Source organism: Cherax quadricarinatus, chromosome 42 (assembly GCF_038502225.1).
Source record: "Cherax quadricarinatus isolate ZL_2023a chromosome 42, ASM3850222v1, whole genome shotgun sequence".
Taxonomy (NCBI): domain Eukaryota; kingdom Metazoa; phylum Arthropoda; class Malacostraca; order Decapoda; family Parastacidae; genus Cherax; species Cherax quadricarinatus.
This window is the reverse complement of record NC_091333.1, coordinates 31,112,545-31,135,832: the sequence shown is the minus strand read 5'-3', so window position 1 is coordinate 31,135,832 and position 23,288 is coordinate 31,112,545. Positions and strand designations below refer to the sequence as shown.

General features: G+C 46.8%; 1 protein-coding gene across 1 annotated transcript in view; it reads right to left on the bottom strand.

Moving 5' to 3' along the window:
- Window positions 1-23,288, bottom strand: part of LOC128695542 (uncharacterized) — a 211,677-nt gene that overhangs the window by 187,473 nt on the left and 916 nt on the right. The gene's annotated exons all lie outside the window — the stretch shown is intronic.

The following is a 23,288-nucleotide window of genomic DNA, read 5'->3' as shown; positions in this document are numbered from 1 at the left end:
CATAAAAAAACTAATGGGGTTTTGAGGAAATGGAAGGCATGGGCGAGATGGGAGAAAGGGACTATATAGTACTTACAATTCAGTCTGGGGAACATAAGATAGTCATTGCAGTGATGTATAACCCACCACAGTACTGCAAGAGGCCAAGACAGGAATATGAACAGAGTGATGGTGGACACATTGGCTGAGGTGGCATGAAGAGCTCAATCGTGCAGAGCAAAGTTACTAGTTATGGGTGATTTCAACCATAGGGAGATTGACTGGGAAAACCTGGAGCCTCATGGGGGTCCTGACACATGGTGAGCCATGATGATGGATGTGGTACTGGAAAACCACATGCATCAACACATCAGGGACACTGCCAGAGAGAGAGGGGAGGACGAGCCAGGAAGACTGGACCTTGTGTTCACCCAGAGCAGTTCAGACATTGAGGACATCACATATGAGAGGTCCCTTGCAACTAGCGATCACATGGTTCTGAGTTTTGAATAGTAGAGCTGCAAGTGGAGAGGGTAACAGGAGTAGATTGGAAAAAGCCAAACTATAAAAGGAGGGACTACACAGGTATGAGGAACTTCCTGTGGGAGGTTCAGTGGGACAGAGAACTGGTAGGAAAGTCAGTAAACGAAATGATGGAATATGTAACAACAAAATGCAAGGAGGCAGAGGAACAGTTTGTTCACAAGGGCAACAGAATTAATGGGAAGACCAAAGTGAGTCCTTGGTTTACCCGAAGATGTAGGGAGGCAAAAACTAAGTGAATTAGAGAATGGAAGAGGTACAGAAGGCAAAGTACACAGGAAAATAAGGAGATCAGTCTAAGGCCCAGAGACAGTATGAAAATGACATAGCTTCAGAAGTCAAGTCTGATCCAAAACTGCTGTATAGCCACATTAGGAGAAAGACAACAGTCAAATACAAGGTGATCAGGCTGAGGAAAGAAGGTGGGTAACTCACTCAAAACGATCAAAAAGTATGTGAGGAGCTCAAGAAGAAGTTTAAAGAAGTATTCACAGTGGAGACAGGAAGGACTCTGGAAAGACAGGACAGAGGGCGACACCAACAGGGAATACACCAACAAGTGTTGGATGACACACACACAACTGAGGAGGAGGTGAAGAAGCTGCTAAATCACCTTGATACATCAAAGGCAATGGAACCGGACAACATCTCCCAGTGGGTCCTTAGAGAGGGAGCAGAAATGCTGTGTCCCATTAACCACAATCTTCAACACATCCCTTGAAACTGGGCAACTACCTGAGGTGTGGGCAACTACCTGACGTGTATAGTATGCAAAGTCATAAAGGAGATTATCAGGAGGAGAGTGGTGGAGCACCTGGAATGGAACAAAAATATAAATTACAGCCAGCACGGTTTCATGGAAGACAAATCCTGTGTCACAAACCTTCTGGAGTTTTATGATAAAGTAACAGAAGTAAGAGACGAGAGAGAGGGGTGGGTTGACTGCATCTTCTTGGACTGCAAGAAGGCCTTCGATACAGTTCCTCACAAGAGATTAGTGCAGAAACTAGAGGATCAGGTGTGTATAACAAGAAGGGCACCATAATGGTTCAGAGAATACCTGACAGGGAGGCAACAACGAGTCGTGGTATGTGATGAGGTATCACAGTGGGCTCCTGTGACGAGCGGGGTCCCACAGGGGTCGGTCCTAGGACCAGTGCTATTTTTGGTATATGTGAATGACATGATGGAAGGGACAGACTCATAGGCGTCCCTGTTCCCAGATGATGTGAAGTTAATGAAATGAATTAAATCAGATGAGGATCAGGCAGGCCTTCAAAGTGACCTGGACAGGCTGGACACGTGGTCCAGCAACTGGCTTCTCGAATTCAACCCCGCCAAATGCAAAGTCATGAAGAGCGGAGAAGGCCAAAGAAGACCGCAGACAGAGTATAGGCTACATGGCCAACGACTGCAAACACGTCTCCAGAAGCACACATCAACCAGATAACTGCTGCAGCATATGGGTGCCTGGCAAACCTGAGATTAGCATTCCGATACCTAAGTAAGGAATCTTTCAAGACACTGTACACCGTGTGCGTCAGGCCCATACTGGAGTATGCAGCACCTGTTTGGAACCCACACTTGATCAAGCACGTCACGAAAATAGGGAAAGTGCAAAGGTTTGTGACAAGGTTAGTTCAAGAGCTAAGGGGAATGTCCTATTAAGAAAAGTTGAGGGAAATCGGCCTCACGACACTGGAGGACAGGAGGGATAGGGGAGACATGATAACGACATACACAATACTGCGTGGAATAGACAGGGTGGACAGAGACAAGATGTTCCAAAGAGGGGACACAGAAACAAGGGATCACTCTCGGAAACTGAAGACTCAGACGAGCCACAGGGATGTTATGAAGCATTTCTTCAGTCACAGAGTGGTCAGAAAGTGGAACAGTCTGGCGAGCGAAGTAGTGGAGGCAGGAACCATACATAGCTTTAAGACGAAGTATGATAAAGCTCATTGAGCAGGGAGAGATAGGACCTAGTAGCATTCAGTGAATAAGCGGGGCCAGGAGCTTAGTCTCGACCCCTGCAACTACAGTTAGGTGAGTACAATTAGGTGAGCACACTGAAACCAAGCTCAAAGGGATGATAACAGATGCCATCCTTCCAGTGGGATATTTGATCCTGAGGAAAGACAGAGGGAACAGAAGGGGTGGAGAAGTAGCACTGCTGATAAAAAACCAATGGGATTTTGAAAAGCTGGAGAGAGGAGACATAGAAGCAAGAGATTAGGTAATAGAGCGATGGTTGACACACTGGCAGAAGTGGTCAGAAGAGCTCATGCGAGCAGGGCAAAGCTACTGATTATGGGTGACTTGAACCACAGAGAAATAGGCTGGGAGAACCTGGAGCCAAATGGGGGCCTAGAAACGTGGATGGCTAAGTTGATGGAGGTGGTACTGGAAAACCTCATGTACCAACACATGAAAGACACTACCAGAGAGAGAGGAGAAGATGAACCAGCAAGACTGGACATAGTATTTACCTTAAGTAGTGCAGACATTGAGGACATCATATATGAGAGACCCCTCTGGGCCAGTGATCGTGTGGTTCTGAGCTTCGAATTATAGTGGAGCTACAGGTGGAGAGGGAAGCAGGAAGGGCTGGACAAATGAAGCCAGACTACAAGAGAGGGGACTACACAGGCATGAAGAATTTCCTACATGGGGCTCAGTAGGACAGAGAACTGGCAGGGAATTCGGTTAACGAGATAATGGGATATGTGACAACAATGTGCAAGAAAGATGAGAAGTGGTTTGTACCCAAAGGTAACAGAAATAACGAGAAAGCCAGGATGAGCCCTTGGTTCACCTTATGGTGTAGAGAGGCCAAAACCAAGTGTGCTAGAGAATGGAAGAAGTATAGAAGGCAAAGGGCCCAGGAGAATAAGGAGAGAAGTCATAGAGCCAGAAATAAATATGCATAGGTAAGAAGGGAGGCCCAACGACAATATGAAAATGACATCTTAACAAGGAATCGTTCAGGACCCTGTATACTGTGTATGTTAGGCCCATACTGGAGTATGAAGCACCAGTTTGGAACAAAGCCAAGTAAAGCACATAAGGAAAGTAGAGAAAGTGCAAAGATTTGCAACAAGACTAGTCCCGGAGCTAAGGGGTATGCCCTATGAGGAGAGGTTAAGGGAAATCGATTTGACAACACTGGAAGACAGGAGAGATACAGGGGATATGATAACGACATATAAAATGCTGAGAGGAATCGACAAGGTGGACAGAGACAGAATGTTCCAGAGATGGGAAACAGCAACAAGGGGTCACAGTTGGAAGTTAAGACTCAAATGAATCACAGGGATGTTAGGAAGTGTTTCTTCAATCACAGAGTTGTAAGGATGTGGAATAGTCTGGAAAGTGATGTGGTAGAGGCAGGATCCATACATAGCTATAGGAAGAGGTATGATAAAGCTCATGGAGCAGGAAGAGTTACCCAGTAGCGACCAATGAAGAGGCCCCTGCAACCAAAACTATGTGAGTACAACTAGGTGAGTGCATATACACACACACACACATGCACACACACACACACACACACACACACACACACACACACACACACACACACACACACACACACACACACACACATACACATTCTCTGTCCTCCTCCATTTCCTCTTCCTCCTCATCTTATCATCCATTTCCTTTCTGCCTCTCTCCTTGTACCTCCTAATCTCTCTCCTCCTCTGCCACTGTCCCTTCCCTTCCCACTCTATATTCTTCCCCTCTCCCTACCTCTCTCCCCCTTTCCCTCCCTACAACCCTACAAAAAACAAACACCGACCTCCACACACACACATGCACTCACTCCTGAAAATGCATAAGCTTTCTTTCTGTGGTAAAAAGAAATGAAGGGAAGGAGAAAGAAAAAGTATGCATTACCAAAGAGGAGAACCAGGGGTCTGGTGGATGAACGTGGGAGGGAAGATTGGGAGGCAGAGCTCACGAAAAGGGAGGAAGAGTGGGGAAGGAAGCTAGAAGAGCTTGGCAAGAAGATGGAGAAGAGGATAGCTGCAGAGAGCAGGAAATGGGAGCTATGAGCCATAGCTGCTGAAGCTAAGATATAGAGTTTAGAAGAGGAACTAAAAAACTGAAACAGCCTAAGAACCAAAGAACAGCACAACAATGACATCAGGAACTTCTATATGAGTCACAGACGAGAGGACTGTAGGGAGCAAAGTAGCTATACTTTATGCAAAGGTCCTATCAGACCCATGTGGGGCCAGGGAAAAGACAAGGAGCACACCAAGAACAAATGAGGGGACCACAGACAATAAAGGTGCTAAGCTATATACAGTGACTCTAACAGAAAACTGCAGTGGCCAGGAGCAGCTGATCAAGGAAAACAGACCACTGAGCACAGGGGCATCAGCCAGGGAAGAGATTGAAGGATGGAATGCTTAAATGGAAGGAACTAAATCACCCCAGGGGATGCAAAGGGAGATATAGTGGGAGGACGAAAAGGAAAAGTCAGTATTTGTCTATGGGCTCCAGGAGGTTGAAGGGGAAACCTATGATGCAAGAAAGCAGGAGGAGAAAAAAGTGATTGAAGGTATCATGAAAGCAATAGGTGAGAGCGACATAACCCAGCTGACAAATTTTTGGAGAAGTGGGTGATTTGCAAGAGGAAAAAAATGGCAGAATCAGCCCGAAACAGGATACTGCAGCACTGGAGCACCAGAGAGTGTACCTTGATCGAGACAAAGCACAAGAAGTAAGGATGGTACTGAAAGAGAGGATATAAAGATGAAAGGAGGAACGGGAGGCAATGAGCAGGAGAGCCCAAACCCAGATAGAGGAGCAAACACACTCTCCTTTAGAAACACCCACAGAGGGAATCCAGCCACGACAACCATAATGCAATTGAACAATCTAAACCAAATCTCACACACTGTTCCCTCTGCCCCCATTCACATCACAAACCCCACCCTTACAGCAACTCCCCATTGGCATTCTGCCCCCACCCCCTCAACACAAATCCCCACCTCACTGCAACCCCATAGGCTCCTGCCATGGCTCCTGCTCCCCCAACACCACCATTCTCCCCAGACCACAGCATCAGAAAAGAAGCTGAAGGTTTGGTATACGAATGCAGATGGAATAACACATTTAATGCAATGAGTTGCATTAAAGAATCAGTGACATCATAGCAGTCACAGAAACGAAACACACTGAGATAATAACAGATGCAATCTTCCTACCCGGATAACAGTGGGAGGCAAGATAGAAGGAGCAGAGGGGGTGGAGGAGTTTTCACTGCTCATTAAAACCCGATGGGTATTTGATGAAAAGGAAGGAATGGACGAGATTGAAGAAAGGGAATACATAGCAGGCACAATTCAGTCTGGTGAAAATAAGGTAGTCATTGCAGTGATGTGTAACCCACCACAAAACTGCAGGAGACCAAGAGAGGAATATGAAGAGAGCAACAGAGCAATGGTAGACACATTAGCTGAGGTGGCCAGAAGAGCTCACTTGAGTAGATCAATGTTACTGGTTACAGGCAATTTCAACCACAGGGAGATTGATTGGGAAAACCTGGAGCCACAAGGGGGTCCTGAAACACAGATAGCCAAGATAATGGATGTGGTGCTGGGAAACCTCATGCACCAACATATTAGGGACATTACCAGAGAGAGAGGGGAGGACGAACCAGCAAGACTGGACCTTGTGTTCACCCTGAGAAGCTCGGACATGGAGGACATCACATATGAGAGGCCCCATGGAGCTAGTGATCACGTGGTTCTGAGCTTTGAATACATAGTAGAGTTACAAGTGGAGAGGGTAACACAGGCTGAATGGGAAAAGCCAAGCTATAAAAAGGGGGACTGTGCAGGTATGAGGAACTGCAGGAGGTTTAGTGGGACAGAGAATTGGTAGGAAATTCAGCAAACAAAATGATGGACTACGTAACAACAAAATACAAGGAGGCACGGAGAAAGGTTTGTTCCCAAAGGCAACAGAAATAATGGGAAGACCAGAATGAGCCCTTGGTTTACCCGAAGGTGTAGGGAGACTAAAACTAAGTGTGCTAGAGATTCGAAAAATATCAGAAGGCAAAGGACCCAGGAAAATAAGGAGATTAGTAGAAGAGCCAGAAACGAGCATGCACAGTTAAGGAGGGAAGCCCAACGGCTGCCACATTAGGAGGAAGACAACAGTCGAAGACCAGGTAATCAGGCTGAGGAAAGAAGGTGGGGAACTCACAAGAAACGATCAAGAGGTATATGAGGAGCTCAACACGAGATTTAAGGAAGTATTTATTGTGGAGACAGAATAGAGGGGGGCACAAACAAGGGATATACCAACAAGTGTTGGATGACGTACACACAACTAAGATGTGAAAAACCTGCTAAGTGACCTTGATGTCTCAAAAGCGGTGGGACTGGACAACATATCCCCGTGGGTTCTTAGAGAGAGAGAGAAGAGATGCTGTGTGTGCTACTAACCACAATTTTCCACACATCTCTTGAAACTGGACAACTACCCAAGGTATGGAAGATGGCCAATGTAGTCCACATTTTAAGTGCAGCACCTGGAATGGAACAAGAGTATAAACGACAACAAGCATGGATTCATGGAAGGCAAATCCTGTGTCACAAGCGAGAGGGATGGGTTAATTGCATTTTCTTGGGCTGCAAGAAGGCCTTCGACACAGTTCCTCACAAGAGATTAGTGTAGAAGCTAGAGGATCTGGCACGTATAACAGGAAGAGTACTGCAGAGGATCAGAGAATGCCTGACAGGGAGACAACAACAAGTCATGGTAAGTGATGAGATATCACAGTGGGCGCCTGTGACAAGCGAGGTCCCGCAGGAGTCAGTCCCAGGACCAGTGCTATTTTTGGTATGTGTGAATGACATGATGGAAGTGTCTGACTCAGAAGTGTCCCTATTTGTAGATAATGTTAAGTTAATGAGGAGAATTAAATCAGATGAGGATCAAGCAGGACTACAGAGAGACCATGACAGGTTGGACGCGTGGTCCAGCAACTGGCTTCTCGAATTTAACCCCGCCAAATGCAAAGTCATGAAGATCGGGGAAGGGCAAAAACAAACGCAAGCAGAGTATAGGCTAGATGCCCAAAGACTGCAAACCTCGCTCAAGGAGAAAGATTTTGGGTTGAGTATAGTACCAAGCACATCTCTCGAAGCACACATCAACCAGATAACTGCTGCAGCATATGGGCGCCTGACAAACCTGAGAATAATGTTCCGATATCTCAATAACGAATCGTTCAAGACACTGTGCACTGTGTACGTCAGGCCCATACTGGAGTATGCAGCACCAGTCTGGACCCACAACTGGTCAAGCACGTCAAGAAATAAGAGAAAGTGCAAAGAATTGCAAAAAGGATAGTTCCAGATCTTAGGGGAATGTCCTACAATGTAAGGTTGAGGGAAATCGGCCTGATGACACTGGAGGACACGATAACGACATACATAATACTGCGTGGAATAGATAAGGTAGACAAAAACAGGATGTTCCAAGGATGGGACACAGAAACAAGGGGTCACAATTGGAAGTTGAAGACTCAGATGAGTCGATGGGATGTTAAGTAGTATTCCTTTAGTCATGGAGTTATCAGGAAGTGGAATAGCCTGACAAGTGATGTAGTGGAGGAAGGAACCATACATAGCTTTAAGACGAGGTATGATAAAGCTCAATGAGCAGGGAGATAGAAGACTTTGTAGCGATGAGTGAAGAGGCGGGGCCGGGAGCTGAGTCTCTACTCCTGGAACCACAATTAGGTTAGTACAAAAAGGTGAGTACAGACATTCACAGACAAACACACACACACACACACACACACACACACAGTTGAATAGGCTAGAAAGTGACGTAGTGGAAGCGGGAACCATACATAGTTTTAAGACGAGCTTTGATAAAGCTCATGGAGCACGGAGAGAGAAGACCCAGTAGCAACCAGTGAAGAGGCGGGGCCAGGAGCTAAGGCTCGACCCCTGTAACCACAAATAGATGAGTACAAATAGGTGAGTATGCACACACACACACACTTACACATACACATACACACATACAAAGACAGACAGACAGACAGACAGACAGACAGACACACACACACACACACACACACACACACACACACACACACACACACACAAACACACACACACACACACACACACACACACACACACACACACACACACACACACACACACACACACACACACACACACACACACACATGGGGCCAAAACAAAGACAGGGAGCACACTAGGACAAAATGAGAGGTCGGAAGACATTGAAGGAACTAGGACATGTGCAGGGATCTTACCAGACACTTGTGGGGGCCAGGAACAGGTGAGCAGGAAGGACAAACCAATGAGCATAGGGGCCACAGCTAGGGAAGGGATTGAAGGAAGGAACACTCCACGGGAAGGAACTAATACACCTCAGAGGATACAATGGGAGTCACAGTGGGAGGTGGAAAGGGAGAGATCAGTTTTTGTCTATGGGCTAGACGAAGCTAAAGGGGAAACTTATGATGAAAGAAAGCAGGAGGAGAAAAAAGCGATTGAAGGAATCATGAAGGTGATAGGCGAGGGAGACATGACCCAGGTGACAAATTTTCGGAGAATCGTGTGGTTCACAAAGAAAAGGAATCGGCCTCTCAAAGTAATTTTCTAGGCAGAATCAACCCGAACCATGATCCTGCAGGAGAAAGCACGGCTGAGAGGCAAACAGGAGTTCATGAGTGTGTACCTCGATCGAGACAGAACACAGGAGGAAAGGATGATACTGAAAGAGAGAGTGCAAAAATGAAAAGAGGAATGGGAGAAAATGAAAAAGGATAGCAGAATAACCCAGGAACAGGTGGAAGGACAAGCACACCCTCCAGAAACACCTGCAGAAGGACTCCAGTCATGACACCCCAAGGCAACTGAACAATCCAAACCAACCATCACACACCCATCCCTCTGTTCCCACCTCCCGCACCACGAACCCTACTCCTACAGCAACCCCCTATGGGAGCTCTTCCTCCACCTCCACTGCAACCCCCCACAGGCCCCCACCAGCGCTCCTGCTCTCCCAACCCCAGTATTCCCCCAGGACCACAGTTACAGTATTAGAACAGAAGTTGAAGGTTTGGTTCACAAATGCGGATGGATTAACAAATAAACATGAGGAATAGCAAGAAAGAATCAATGAGAAGTCCCCAGACATCATAGCAGTTACAGAAACAAAACTCACGGAGACAATAACAGATGTAATCTTCCCACCAGGATACCAGATCATGAGGAAAGATTGAAGGGCCAGAGGGGGAGGAGGGGTTGCTCTGCTCGTAAAAAACCGATTGAAATTCGAGAAAATGGGAGGCATAGACGAGACAGGAGAAAGGGACTACATAGTAGGTACACTTCAGTCTGGGGAGTACAAGGTGATCATTGCAGTGATGTATAATCCACCACAGAACTGCAGGAGGCCAAGAGAGGAATATGAAGAGAGCAACAGAGCAATGGTGGACACACTTGCTGAGGTGGCAAGAAGAGCTCACTCCAGCAGAGCAAAGTTGCTGGTTATGGGTGATTTCAACAACAGGGAGATTGACTGGGAAAACCAGGAGCCACATGGGGGTCCCAAAACATGGAGAGCCAAGATGATGGATGTGGTGCTGGGAAACCTCATGCACCAACATATTAAGGACACTACCAGAGTGAGAGGAGAGGATGAACCAGGAAGATTGGACCTTGTGTTCACCCTGGGAAGTTCACACATTGAAGACATCACCACTAGGAGCTAGTGACCACGGGGTTCTGTGCTTTGAATACATAGCAGAGTTGCAAGTGGAGAGAGTAACAGGAGATGAATGGGAAAAGCCTGACTATAAAAGAGGGGACTACATAGGGTTGAGGAACTTCCTGCAGGAGGTTCCGTGGGACAGAGAACTGGCAGGAAAGCCAGTAAATGAAATGATGGAATATGTAACAACAAAATGCAAGGAGGCAATAAAAAGGTTTATTCCCAAGGGCAACAGAAACAATGGGAAGACCAGACGAGCCCCTGGTTTACCTGACGGTGTAAGGAGGCAAAAACAAAGTGCAGTAGAGAATGGAAAAAGTACTGAAGGCAGAGAACACATGAAAATAGGGAGATCAGTTGCAGAGCCAGGAACGAGTATGAACACGTAAGGAGGGAGGCCCAGCGACAGTATGAAAATAGCATAGCATCGAAATCCAAAATTGACCCGAAACTGTTGTATAGCCACATCAGGAGGAAGACAACAGTCAAAGACCAGGTGATCAGACTGAGGACAGAAGAAGGTGGAGAACTCACAATAAATGAACAGGAGGTATATGAGGAGCTAAGCAGGAGATTTAAGGAAGTTTTTACAGTAGGGACAGGAAGGGCTCTGGGAAGACAGCACAGAAGGGAACATCAAGAGGGAATACACCAAAAAGTGTTGGATGACATACGAACAACCGAGGAGGAGGTGCAGAAGCTGTTAAGTGACCTTGATACCTCAAAGGCAATGGGACCGGACAATATCTCCCCATGGGTCCTTAGAGAAGGAGCAGAGATACTGTGCGTGCCCCTAACCACAATCTTCAACACATCCCTTGAAACTGGGCAACTACCTGAGAAATGGAAGACAGCAAATGTAGTCCCCATATTTAAGAAAGGAAACAGAAATGAGGCACTAAACTACAGACCTGTGTCTCTGACATGTATTGTGTGCAAAGTCATGGAGAAGATTATCAGGAGGAGAGTGGTGGAACACCTGGAACGGAACAAGATTATAAATGAAAACCAGCATGGGTTCATGGAAGGCAAATCCTGTGTCACAAACCTTCTGGAGTTTTATGACAATGTAACACAAGTAAGACATGAGAGAGAGGGGTCGGTTGATTGCGTTTTCCAAGACTGCAGGAAGGCCTTTGACACAGATCCCCACAAGAGATTAGTGCAGAAGCTGGAGGATCAGGCGCATATAACAGGGAGGGCTGTGCAATGGATCAGGGAATACCTGACAGGGAGGCAACAACGAGTCATGGTACTTGAAGAAGTATCACAGTGGGCGTCTGTGACGAGCGGGGTCCCCCAGGGGTCAGTTCTAGGATCAGTGCTATTTTTGATATATGCGAACGACATGATGGAAGGAATAGACTCTGAAGTGTCCCTATTCGCAGATGATATGAAGTTGATGAGAAGAATTGAAGTGGATGAGGATGAGGCAGGACTGCAAAGAGACATGGACAGGCTGGACATGTGGTCCAGAAACTGGCTTCTCGAATTCAACCCTGCCAAATGCAAAGTCATGAAGATTGGTGAGGGGCAAAGAAGACCGCAGACAGAGTATAGGCTAGGTGGACAAAGACTACAGACCTCACTCAGGGAGAAAGACCTTGGGGTGACCATAACACCGAGCACGTCACCGGAGGCACACATCAACCAAATAACTGCTGCAGCATATGGGCGTCTGGCAAATCTGAGAATAGCATTTGGATACCTTAATAAGGAATCGTTCAAGACACTGTACACTGTGTATGTTAGGCCCATGCTGGAGTATGCAGCACCAGTCTGGAACCCACACCTGGTCAAGCACGTCAAGAAGTTAGAGAAAGTACAAAGGTTTGCAACAAGGCTAGTCTCAGAGCTCAGAGGAATGTCGTACGAGGAAAGGCTGAGGGAAATCGTACTGATGACACTGGAGGACAGAAGGGTCAGGGGAGACATGATAACGACATAAAAGATACTGCGGGGAATAGATAAGGTGGACAGAGATAGGATGTTCCAGGGAAAGGACACAGAAACAAGGGGTCACAACTGGAAGCTGAAGATTCAGACGAGTCACAGGAACGTTAGGAAGTATTTCCTCAGTCATAGAGTCGTCAGGAAGTGGAACAGCCTAGCAAGTGAAGTAGTGGAGGTAGGAACCATAAATAGTTTTAAGAAGAGGTATGACAAAGCTCAGCAAGCAGAGAGGGAGAGGACCTAGTAGCGATCAGTGAAGAGGCGGGGCCAGGAGCTGAGTCTCGACCCCTGCAACCACAATTAGGTGAGTACAATTAGGTGAGTACACACACACACACATGACATGATAACGACATACAAAATACTGAGAGGAAATGACAAGGTGGACAAAGACTGGATGTTCCAGAGATAGGACACAGTAACAAGGGGACACAGTTGGAAGTTGAAGACCCAGATGAATCACAGGGATGTTAGGAAGTATTTCTTCAGCCAGAGAGTAGTCAGGAAGTGGAATAGTTTGGGTAGGGAAGTAGTGGACGCAGGATCCATACATAGATTTAAGCAGAGGTATGATAAAGTTCACGGTTCAGGGAGAGTGACCTAGCTGCGACCAGTGAAGAGGCAGGGCCAGGAGCTCGGACTCGACCCCTGCAACCTCAACTAGGTGAGTACAACAAGGTGAGTACACACACACACATACACACATACACACAGACACACACAGACACACACACACACACACACACACACACACACACACACACACACACACACACACACACACACACACACACACACACACCTCGCCTACCTGCAGTATATAAGCCACTTCAAAGTGATCTCGGAGGAGCAGCCAGGAGCCTGGTCTCGACCCCACACAAAAACAAATCAGTGAGTGCAACTCTGAGTATCCGCACTCACTTAACTCAGCATGTAACCATGTGCGCGCACACACACACATACACACACACACACACACACACACACACACACACACACACACACACACACAAACAGACACACACACACACACACACACACACACACACACACACACACACACACACACACACAACCAAGAACAACAAAGATCCGGGCCGGGAGAACACACACACCCACACCCACACCCACACACATACCCAGGTGACCAGATTAAGGACTGAAGGGGGAGAACTCACAAGAAATGATCAGAAGGTATGTGAGGAGCTAAACAGGAGATTTAAGGAAGTTTTTGCAGTAGAGACAGGAAGGGCTGTGGGAAGACAGCACAGAAGGGAACATCAAGAGGGAATTTACCAACAAGTGTTGGATGACATACGAACAACCGAGGAGGAGGTGAAGAAGCTGCTAAGTGACCTTGATACCTCAAAGGCGATGGGGCCAAACAACATCTCCCCGTGGGTCCTTAGAGAAGGAGCAGAGATGCTGTGCGTGCCTCTAACCACAATCTTCAACACATCCCTTGAAACTGGGCAACTACCTGAGAAATGGAAGACAGCAAATGTAGTCACCATATTTAAGAAAGGAAACAGAAACGAGGCGCTAAACTACAGACCTGTGTCTCTGACATGTGTGCAAAGTCATGGAGAAGATTATCAGGAGGAGAGTGGTCGAACACCTGGAAAGGAACAAGATTATAAATGAAAACCAGCATGGGTTCATGGAAGGCAAATCTTGTATCACAAACCTCCTGGAGTTTTATGACAAGGTAACAGAAGTAAGACACGAGAGAGAGGGGTGGGTTGATTGCGTTTTCCTAGACTGCAGGAAGGCTTTTGACACGGTTCCCCACAAGAGAAAGTGCAGAAGCTGGAGGATCAGGCGCATGTAACAGGGAGAGCACTGCAATGGATCAGGGAATACCTGACAGGGAGGCAGCAACGAGTCATGGTACGTGAAGAGGTATCACAGTGGGCGCCTGTGACGAGTGGGGTCCCACAGGGGTCAGTTCTAGGACCAGTGCTATTTTTGATATATGCGAACGACATGATGGAAGGAATAGATTCTGAAGTGTCCCTGTTCGCAGATGATGTGAAGTTGATGAGAAGAATTAAATCGGAAGAGGATGAGGCAGGACTGCAAAGAGACCTGGACAGGCTGGACATGTGGTCCAGAAACTGGCTTCTCGAATTCAATCCTGCCAAATGCAAAGTCATGAAGATTGGGGAGGGGCAAAGAAGACTGCAGACACAGTATAGGCTAGGTGGACAAAGACTACAGACCTCACTCAGGGAGAAAGAACTCGGGGTGACCATAACACCGAGCACGTCACCGGAGGCAAACATCAACCAAATAACTGCTGCAGCATACGGGCGCCTGGCAAACCTGAGAATGGCGTTCCGATACCTTAATAAGGAATCGTTCAATACACTGTACTCTGTGTATGTTAGGCCCATACTGAAGTATGCAGCACCAGTCTGGAACCCACACCTGGTCAAGCACGTCAGGAAGTTATAGAAAGTACAAAGGTTTGCAACAAGGCTAGTCCCAGAGCTCAGTGGACTGTCGTACGAGGAAAGGTTGAGGGAAATCGGACTGACGACACTGGAAGACAGAAGGGTCAGGGGAGACATGATATCGACATACAAGATACTGCGGGGAATAGACAAGGTGGACAGAGATAGGATGTTCCCGAGGGGAGACACAGGAACAAGGGGTCACAACTGGAAGCTGAAGACTCAGACGAGTCACAGGGACGTTAGAAAGTATTTCTTCAGTCAAAGAGTCGTCAGGAAGTGGAATAGCCTAACAAGTGAAGTAGTGGAGGCAGGAACCATACATAGTTTTAAGAAGAGGTATGATAAATCTCAGGAAGCAGAGAGAGAGAGAGAGGACCTAGTAGCAATCAGTGAAGAGGCGGGGCCAGGAGCTGAGTCTCGACCCCTGCAACCACAATTAGGTGAGTACACACACACTCACACACAGACACACACACACAGACACACACACACACACACACGCACACACACACACACACACACACACACACACACACACACACACACACACACACACACACAAACACACACACGCACACACACACACACATGCGCGAACACACACACACACACACACACACACACACACACACACACACACACACACACACACACACACACACACACACGCACACGCACTCATATACAACAGGCCTAGTGTCGAATCGACATGTGCCGTGGACAAAATGGTAACTAACACACACACACACACACACACACAGCAGCCAACATAGTTTCAGTGACGGGAAATCCTGTGTCACAAACCTACAGGATTTCTATGAGATGGTGACAGCAGTAAGACAAGAGAGAGAGGGGAGGGTGGATTGCATTTTCTTGGACTGCAAGAAGGCGTTTGACACAGTTCCACACAAGAGATTAGTGCAAAAACTGGAGGACCAAGCAGGGATAACAGGGAAGGCACTAAAATGGATCAGGGAATACTTGTCAGGAAGACAGCAGCGAGTCATGGTACGTGGCGAGGTGTCAGAGTGGGCATCTGTGACCAGCGGGGTCCCACGGGGGTCAGTCCTAGGACCAGTGCTGTTTCTGGTATTTGTGAACCACTTGACGGAAGGAATAGACTCTGAGGTGTCCCTGTTTGCAGATGACGTGAAGTTGATGAGAAGAATTCATTCGATCAAAGACCAGGCAGAACTACAAAGGGGTCTGGACAGGCTGCAGACCTGGTCCAGCAATTGGCTCCTGTAGTTCAATCCCACAATGAAGATTGGGGAAGGGCAAAGAAGACCACAGACGGACTACAGTCTAGGGGGCTAGAGACTACGAACCTCACTCAATGAAAAAGATCTTGGGGTGAGTATAACACCAGGCACATCTGAAGCACACATTAACCAAATGATGGCTGCAGCATATGGGCGCCTAGCAAACCTCAGAACAGTATTCCAACATCTTAATAAGGAATCGTTCAGGACCCTGTACACCGTGTACGTTAGGCCCATATTGGAGTAAGTGGCACCAGTTTGGAGCCCATACCTTGCCAAGCACGTAAAGAAACTAGACAAAGTGCAAAGGTTTGCAACAAGACTAGTCCCAGAGCTAAGAGGTATGTCCTACGAGGAGAGGTTAAGGGAAATCAACTTGACGACACTGGAGGACAGGAGAGATAGGGGGGACTTGATAACGGCATACAAAATACTGAGAGGAATTGACAAGGTGGACAAAGACAGGATGTTCCAGAGATTGGACACAGTAACAAGGGGACACAGTTGGAAGTTGAAGACACAGATGAATCATAGGGATGTTAGGAAGTATTTCTTCAGCCGCAGAGTAGTCAGGAAGTGGAATAGTTTGGGAAGCGATGTAGTGGAGGCAAGATCCACACATAGCTTTAAGCAGAGGTATGATAAAGCTCACGGTTCAGGGAGAGTGACCTAATAGCGACCAGTGAAGAGGCAGGGCCAGGAGCTTTTACTCGACCCCTGCAACATCAACTAGGTGAGACTAGGTGAGTACACACACACACATTGTTGGCAGGATGTTATTTTCTTGTACTTTAACAAAGCATTTGTTTCAGTACTATACCAGAGATAAGCAAGTAAATAAAAGGATAAAAGGCAAAATGTTTCTGTAGGTGAAGAAGTACCTCAGTGAGTGAAGGCAAAGTAACAGTAAATGATGACACATCAGAATGAGGGAGAGTAATAAGTGGGTTCGACAAGGATCAGGACTGAGCCCTATGTTACTGTTCACTGATGATGTAAAACTAATAATAATAATAATAATAATAATAATAATAATAATAATAATAATAATAATAATAATAATAATAATAATAATAATAATAATAATAATAACAGTAGAGGAGAGTGATAAACTTCATAGAAACCTCTGCACACTACAAATGTTGCTTCTTGAGTTCAAAACAGTAGAGGCGGAGATGACAGACCAGATATAGATTACAAGATGGCGGAGGAAAACAACAACAATTACAAGATGGAGGAGAAAAACAACAACAATTGCAAGATGGAGGAGAAAAACAACAACAATTATTGTGTAAACAAGAACTTTTGGTAAATATTACACTCAACTTATAAGTACATATATTGTACAGCATCGTCATACACAGTATTAGCAAAAATCAGAATAATACTGAGGAATTTAATAAAGAAACACTGGGTATGAGATCCTAGTAAGGTGCACACACTTGAACACTTCAACAAGTATGAGATCCTAGTATGGTTCACACACTTGAACACTTCAACAAGTATGAGATCCTAGTATGGTGCACACACTTGAACACTTCAACAAGTATGAGATCCTAGTATGGTGCACACTCTTGAACACTTCAACAAGTATGAGATCCTAGTATGGTGCACACACTTGGACACTTCAACAAGTATGAGATCCTAGTATGGTGCACACACTTGGACACTTCAACAAGTATGAGATCCTAGTATGGTGCACACACTTGGACACTTCAACAAGTATGAGATCCTAGTATGGTGCACACACTTGGACACTTCAACAAGTATGAGATCCTAGTATGGTGCACACACTTGAACACTTCAACAAGTATGAGATCCTAGTATGGTGCACACACTTGGACACTTCAACAAGTATGAGATCCTAGTATGGTGCACACACTTGAACACTTCAACAAGTATGTGATCCTAGTACGGTGCACACACTTGAACACTTCAACAAGTATGAGATCCTAGTATGGTGCACACACTTGAACACTTCAACAAGTATGAGATCCTAGTATGGTGCACACACTTGAACACTTCAACAAGTATGAGATCCTAGTATGGTGCACACACTTGAACACTTCAACAAGTATGAGATCCTAGTATGGTGCACACACTTGAACACTTCAACAAGTGTGAGATCCTAGTATGGTGCACACACTTGAACACTTCAACAAGTATGAGATCCTAGTATGGTGCACACACTTGAACACTTCAACAAGTATGAGATCCTAGTATGGTGCACACACTTGAACACTTCAACAAGTATGAGATCCTAGTATGGTGCACACACTTGAACACTTCAACAAGTATGAGATCCTAGTATGGTGCACACACTTGAACACTTCAACAAGTATGAGATCCTAGTATGGTGCACACACTTGAACACTTCAACAAGTATGAGATCCTAGTATGGTGCACACACTTGAACACTTCAACAAGTATGAGATCCTAGTATGGTGCACACACTTGAACACTTCAACAAGTATGAGATCCTAGTATGGTGCACACACTTGAACACTTCAACAAGTATGAGATCCTAGTATGGTGCACACACTTGAACACTTCAACAAGTATGAGATCCTAGTATGGTGCACACACTTGGACACTTCAACAAGTATGAGATCCTAGTATGGTTCACACACTTGAACACTTCAACAAGTATGAGATCCTAGTATGGTGCACACACTTGAACACTTCAACAAGTATGAGATCCTAGTATGGTTCACACACTTGAACACTTCAACAAGTATGAGATCCTAGTATGGTTCACACACTTGAACACTTCAACAAGTATGAGATCCTAGTATGGTTCACACACTTGAACACTTCAACAAGTATGAGATCCTAGTATGGTTCACACACTTGAACACTTCAACAAGTATGAGATCCTAGTATGGTTCACACACTTGAACACTTCAACAAGTATGAGATCCTAGTATGGTGCACACACTTGAACACTTCAACAAGTATGAGATCCTAGTATGGTTCACACACTTGAACACTTCAACAAGTATGAGATCCTAGTATGGTGCACACACTTGAACACTTCAACAAGTATGAGATCCTAGTATGGTGCACACACTTGAACACTTCAACAAGTATGAGATCCTAGTATGGTTCACACACTTGAACACTTCAACAAGTATGAGATCCTAGTATGGTGCACACACTTGGACACTTCAACAAGTATGAGATCCTAGTATGGTGCACACAACTGAACACTTCAACAATACTGAAGAATCTTGAAAATTCAAAATGTTTGCAACAAAACATGACCTAAAAGTGAGAGGAACTAACTATGAGCAGAAGTCACAGAGACTGAACCTAACCACCTTAGCAGGTTGTTCAGGTTCAGGTTGATAGTGCTGATAGAAATAGACTGCTTGAAATAAGAGGCCAACGTTCAAGGGAGCACAAGTGGAAGCTGAAGACACGGAAGTGCCAAAGGCATGTATGGAAGCATTTCTTTAGTTTAAAAGTGTTGTGATTTAGATGAGGCAGTGCTGGACACAGACTCACTTGGATAAGGCAGTGCTGGACACAGACTCACTTGGATGAAGGAGTGCTGGACACAGACTCAATTGGATGAGGCAGTGCTGGACACAGACTCACTTGGATGAGGCAGTGCTGGACACAGACTCAATTGGATGAGGCAGTGCTGGACACAGACTCACTTGGATGAGGCAGTGCTGGACACAGACTCACTTGGATGAGGCAGTGCTGGACACAGACTCACTTGGATGAGGTAGTGCTGAACACAGACTCACTTGGATCAGGTAGTGCTGAACACAGACTCACTTGGATGAGGTAGTGCTGGACACAGACTCACTTGGATGAGGTAGTGCTGGACACAGACTCACTTGGATCAGGTAGTGCTGGACACAGACTCACTTGGATGAGGTAGTGCTGAACACAGACTCACTTGGATCAGGTAGTGCTGGACACAGACTCACTTGGATGAAGCAGTGCTGGACACAGACTCACTTGGATGAGGTAGTGCTGAACACAGACTCACTTGGATGAGGTAGTGCTGGACACAGACTCACTTGGATGAGGTAGTGCTGGACACAGACTCACTTGGATGAGGTAGTGCTGGACACAGACTCACTTGGATCAGGTAGTGCTGGACACAGACTCACTTGGATCAGGTAGTGCTGGACACAGACTCACTTGGATGAGGTAGTGCTGGACACAGACTCACTTGGATCAGGTAGTGCTGGACACAGACTCACTTGGATCAGGTAGTGCTGGACACAGACTCACTTGGATCAGGTAGTGCTGGACACAGACTCACTTGGATCAGGTAGTGCTGGACACAGACTCACTTGGATCAGGTAGTGCTGGACACAGACTCACTTGGATGAGGTAGTGCTGGACACAGACTCACTTGGATGAGGTAGTGCTGGACACAGACTCACTTGGATCAGGTAGTGCTGGACACAGACTCACTTGGATCAGGTAGTGCTGGACACAGACTCACTTGGATGAGGTAGTGCTGGACACAGACTCACTTGGATCAGGTAGTGCTGGACACAGACTCACTTGGATGAGGTAGTGCTGGACACAGACTCACTTGGATGAGGTAGTGCTGGACACAGACTCACTTGGATGAAGCAGTGCTGGACACAGACTCACTTGTATGAGGCAGTGCTGGACACAAACTCACTTGTATGAGGCAGTGCTGGACACAGACTCACTTGTATGAGGCAGTGCTGGACACAGACTCACTTGGATGAAGCAGTGCTGGACACAGACTCACTTGTATGAGGCAGTGCTGGACACAGACTCACTTGGATGAGGTAGTGCTGGACACAGACTCACTTGTATGAGCCAGTGCTGGACACAGACTCACTTGGATGAAGCAGTGTTGGACACAGACTCACTTGGATCAGGTAGTGCTGGACACAGACTCACTTGGATCAGGTAGTGCTGGACACAGACTCACTTGGATCAGGTAGTGCTGGACACAGACTCACTTGGATCAGGTAGTGCTGGACACAGACTCACTTGGATCAGGTAGTGCTGGACACAGACTCACTTGGATCAGGTAGTGCTGGACACAGACTCACTTGTATGAGGCAGTGCTGGACACAGACTCACTTGGATCAGGTAGTGCTGGACACAGACTCACTTGGATGAGGTAGTGCTGGACACAGACTCACTTGGATCAGGTAGTGCTGGACACAGACTCACTTGTATGAGGCAGTGCTGGACACAGACTCACTTGTATGAGGCAGTGCTGGACACAGACTCACTTGGATGAGGTAGTGCTGGACACAGACTCACTTGGATCAGGTAGTGCTGGACACAGACTCACTTGGATCAGGTAGTGCTGGACACAGACTCACTTGGATCAGGTAGTGCTGGACACAGACTCACTTGGATCAGGTAGTGCTGGACACAGACTCACTTGGATCAGGTAGTGCTGGACACAGACTCACTTGGATGAAGGAGTGTTGAACACAGACTCACTTGTATGAGGCAGTGCTGGACACAGACTCACTTGGATCAGGTAGTGCTGGACACAGACTCACTTGGATCAGGTAGTGCTGGACACAGACTCACTTGGATGAAGCAGTGTTGAACACAACTCACTTGGATGAGGCAGTGCTGGACACAGACTCACTTGGATGAGGCAGTGCTGGACACAGACTCACTTGGATCAGGTAGTGCTGGACACAGACTCACTTGGATCAGGTAGTGCTGGACACAGACTCACTTGGATGAAGCAGTGTTGAACACAGACTCACTTGGATCAGGTAGTGCTGGACACAGACTCACTTGGATGAGGTAGTGCTGGACACAGACTCACTTGGATGAGGTAGTGCTGGACACAGACTCACTTGGATGAGGTAGTGCTGGACACAGACTCACTTGGATGAGGTAGTGCTGGACACAGACTCACTTGGATGAGGTAGTGCTGGACACAGACTCACTTGGATGAGGTAGTGCTGGACACAGACTCACTTGGATGAAGCAGTGTTGAACACAGACTCACTTGTATGAGGCAGTGCTGGACACAGATTCACTTGGATGAGGTAGTGCTGGACACAGACTCACTTGTATGAGGCAGTGCTGGACACAGACTCACTTGTATGAGGCAGTGCTGGACACAGACTCACTTGGATGAGGTAGTGCTGGACACAGACTCACTTGGATGAGGTAGTGCTGGACACAGACTCACTTGGATGAGGTAGTGCTGGACACAGACTCACTTGGATGAGGTAGTGCTGGACACAGACTCACTTGGATGAAGCAGTGTTGAACACAGACTCACTTGGATGAGGCAGTGCTGGACACAGACTCACTTGGATGAGGTAGTGCTGGACACAGACTCACTTGGATGAGGTAGTGCTGGACACAGACTCACTTGGATGAGGCAGTGCTGGATACAGACTCACTTGGATGAGGTAGTGCTGGACACAGACTCACTTGGATGAGGTAGTGCTGGACACAGACTCACTTGGATGAGGTAGTGCTGGACACAGACTCACTTGGATGAGGTAGTGCTGGACACAGACTCACTTGGATGAGGTAGTGCTGGACACAGACTCACTTGGATGAGGTAGTGCTGGACACAGACTCACTTGGATCAGGTAGTGCTGGACACAGACTCACTTGGATGAGGTAGTGCTGGACACAGACTCACTTGGATGAGGTAGTGCTGGACACAGACTCACTTGGATGAGGTAGTGCTGGACACAGACTCACTTGGATGAGGTAGTGCTGGACACAGACTCACTTGGATGAGGTAGTGCTGGACACAGTCTCACTTGGATGAGGTAGTGCTGGACACAGACTCACTTGGATGAGGTAGTGCTGGACACAGACTCACTTGGATGAGGTAGTGCTGGACACAGACTCACTTGGATGAGGTAGTGCTGGACACAGACTCACTTGGATGAGGTAGTGCTGGACACAGACTCACTTGGATGAGGTAGTGCTGGACACAGACTCACTTGGATGAAGCAGTGTTGAACACAGACTCACTTGGATGAGGCAGTGCTGGACACAGACTCACTTGGATGAGGTAGTGCTGGACACAGACTCACTTGGATGAGGTAGTGCTGGACACAGACTCACTTGGATGAGGCAGTGCTGGACACAGACTCACTTGGATGAGGTAGTGCTGGACACAGACTCACTTGGATGAGGTAGTGCTGGACACAGACTCACTTGGATGAGGTAGTGCTGGACACAGACTCACTTGGATGAGGTAGTGCTGGACACAGACTCACTTGGATGAGGTAGTGCTGGACACAGACTCACTTGGATGAGGTAGTGCTGGACACAGACTCACTTGTATGAGGCAGTG